Here is a 3603-nt window from a genome sequence, read left to right on the forward strand (position 1 = left end):
TTGACAGAAGTTCTTTTCAGAGACTCATGGGAAAGATTATCTATTTGTCACACACCAAACCAAACATAGCATATGTTGTTGGGGTTATGAACTAATTCATGCACAATCCTAAGGAATCACACCTAAGGGCTATAATCGTGAGCTCCGAGATGTAGCCGCTCAACCGCACCATGATGTCTACCTATGTATGTATGTTTTAGCTTAGCATATTCGTATGCTGGCAAATATGTTTTAAGTATGTACATTAGAGGATGCATGTAGTGTAATTTGCTTATTAGTGTGGCACTGAGCTTGTGAGCTCTATGTTTAGAATTTGTTTCCGTGCGCAGGTTAGGAATAGGAGCTTTTGGAGTAGCCTTTGCCTAGACCATTTAGCATCAGCCACCAGCTTTTGAGTATGTCTCGGGTTATGTAATAGTGGACATGTATTGTAAATGAACCTACGCATTTCGAGTCGAATTCATGTGATTATGTTTGTCAAAATATGGATTTATACAAATGAATGTGTTGCTTTTAAACAAAAAATTATGGTCGGCCACTTCAATGGTCCATGTGACAACATGGTTCATCAATCTTCGAGTTGTACTAAATTAGGACATTATAGGATTAAAGGAGACTACTAGAATAACCATCTTCTAAAACTTTTAAATTATTATATATTTCAGATATTTTTATATTTTTTATTAATGAACTATTTTTGTCCCCTAAAACTTTATAAATTCATCATTCCTAAAATTTTAAAAGTTCGCACCTCTAAAAAAAAAAAAACTCCTCCGTCTATCCTTGTTTAAAATTGAAGGCCATGCTCCCTAGCTGAATCAGCCAGGGCTTGTATGCGTCCATGATAAGGATATCCGCCTCTGTCAAAGGCCACCTTCTTGATCCCTTTTTCCAGACAAGATTTTGCAATGAATTCGCCTACCTTCTTTGCCACTTCCTTAAACCAAAATATCGAAAACTTAAGGCACTTCTATCAAATATGATGAAATGGTTCAAACCATGTCCACACAAACAAAATGAATCGTGGCGTGAAATGACCAGCACAGCTTGCCTACAAATTCATATGCATATGATCATGTGAAAAGGAGAAACATAGAATCCAACGGACTCAACGAGCAATACTCAAAAGTGCATGATGAGGTAATGTTATTTCTAGGATAGAATCCAACGGACTCAACAAGCAATACTCAAAAGTGCATGATGAGGCAATGTTAGCTTTAGGAGAAAGTAGCAAATCGGGAGTAATCTGCAACTTCCAAATGCACAAAATATTCGAGTCAGTTGAGATACTTAAATACCATTTCTTACCTTTAATTTCTCTTCTACCAGGAACAATAATCACCAAGAGAACTCAAGCGTACTTATTTATTCATGTTGGTGTTTCTTTTCGACCACGCGGAATTGGAAACACACCAACAAAAGGTACATAACAGCTTATAAGAAGCAATTGAATTGTAGGAATAAAAGAAGCAGTCCAATCAAAACCCTTTTACTTATCATTCAGAGTCAGAGCAATATGTGAAAGACGGGTAGGAAACTGAAAAATGGTACTGCAGACTTAATTTGCATCTATGAACTCACAATGGTTGGACCAGATGAGTAGTTGGACTCCTCAGAAATCGGTTTCTGCATTGTTGAAGCGGAAGAAAGTGTGTGCATCTTTGAGTCATCAATGACTTGGACATACAGATGCTTGTTGGAGCGGAAGACACTGAGTCTTGGTCTATCCAGTGTTCCTTCAACCTACAAAAGCAAGAAACCCCTTGCAGTAAGATATGTGATACTTTGCACCAGAGATGGACAAAAGAGGTTGTTGGGGTATGGTCGCACCCCTAGAAATTATAAATTTTCATAGTCATGCATTTTCTTTATATTTTCTATTGACGATTTAATTTGCACCCTTGAAATTTTGTAGTTTCGTATCCTCTAAATTCCTAATATAACTTCTTAAGTTCGCATCCCAACATAAAATCCCACCAGACTAGAATAATTTGTAGGGTCGAGGACTTAAAATTCTAGGAACCAAAGCTAGTACATTCCATTATATTAGCATCAAATCCATTTATCTGCCCATCCTGCCTTTTCTAACTTGTAAAAGATAAACTCTTAACCCTAACCATTTCTTACATACAAGAATAAGAGAATACCATAGCTCTTATTTGCATCTTTGATATATTGAATATAGAATTGCCTCTACAAAGTTTTAGGGTGGGATTGCACCCATGTAAATTTCAATTTTTCATATATTATAGATATTTTTTCGTATTTTTTATTGGTAATATAATTTCGGACTCCTAAAACTTCATAATTTCATACTCCCGAATTTATAATATGGATAAAATCATCTAACCCCATTTGGTTCCAAAGCAAACATGAGAAATAAAATCATCAATAAACCATTAAACTTGAAGGGAAAACAGTACTTGATAAGATAAGAAATGGGGACAAATGTGAAAGGCGCTTCCATTTTCTTAATGAGAGTATAATTGTTGAAAGTAATGGGATCAGCTTTAAACACAGAAAATACATAAAGAAGTAACCTTCTTCCTAATGCGAGAATGGCGGGCATGACGGTCTTCAGTTCTGGTGCGAGCCTTGGCTTCAACGTTGAGAAAGAGAGAGGGCTAAGAAGGGCGAGGATTGGGCATTGAAAGCCTCAAGGGAGCTCCCAGAAAAGAAGTCTGATTATGATTGAGAGCAGAATTGAGGTGTAATCCCGTGGCCATGGTATCCGTTGCTGTAATTGCCATACCCATTGGAGACTCCTGCTGTCTCTACTGTACTGAGATAGCAAAGAAAAGCGAGTGAGATTTGGATAAGTAAAGGGATAAAGAAATGCAAACGGAGACAACTGTACACTTTTCATCGCCTTCATCTTGCTCCTCAACCCAAACCCAAGCCCAAGCCCAACCTAATATTGAGTTATATTGTACGGTAGTTTAATTTAAAATTAAGAAATATCATAAAATAGATACAACTTAAAATATTATAAAAATATAATATTTTTTATTAAGCACGATCAAAAATGTTAACTTTTTAATATTTTTGGTTAAGCTCAAAATGTTATGAAAAAATATAACATTTTTCGTTGCCAACCGAGGAAATGTTATGGAGAAGGTGTAACATAAAAATTTTAAGAAAAAATTAACATTTTAGGTTGTGTCAAATAAAAAAATGTTATGTTTTTTATAATATTTTTCAATTGTGTCACTCCCCTATCGTTCCTTAACATTAAATTAAATTGTCGTCCCTTAGACATTTCCCTCAATATCAAATTTTCTCTTGTTAGCGTTTTTTTCTTTTATTATTTAAAATAAACTTTAATGATTGTATTGAAATAAATTTAATTAAAATTAAAAATTATTGCATGAACTAAACAACATCGGTGATAAGATTGTTGCTATTTTTTGATATCCCGAATTTTAAACATCATGAATGACAAAGATATAAACTCGTTTAAAAGTTTAAAATCAATAATTTTTTATTATAATATTTTTAATTTATATTGTTTATAATTGATTTTTTTAAATATTTAAATACAATTTTTTAAAACGCATTCATTGTGTAATTGGAGATGAGGTCTATACATGAGTATTGTCGTCA

The 3603-nt window shown here is 34.1% G+C and overlaps 1 pseudogene; it reads right to left on the reverse strand.

Annotated features, from left to right (window-relative positions):
* Positions 1 to 776: 776 nt before the first annotated feature.
* On the reverse strand, positions 777 to 2795 carry LOC120172603 (annotated as a pseudogene).
* Positions 2796 to 3603: the final 808 nt, after the last annotated feature.

The sequence above is a fragment of the Hibiscus syriacus genome, unplaced genomic scaffold, assembly GCF_006381635.1.
Source record: "Hibiscus syriacus cultivar Baekdansim isolate YM2019G1 unplaced genomic scaffold, ASM638163v2 tig00111873_pilon, whole genome shotgun sequence".
Taxonomy (NCBI): Eukaryota; Viridiplantae; Streptophyta; class Magnoliopsida; order Malvales; family Malvaceae; genus Hibiscus; species Hibiscus syriacus.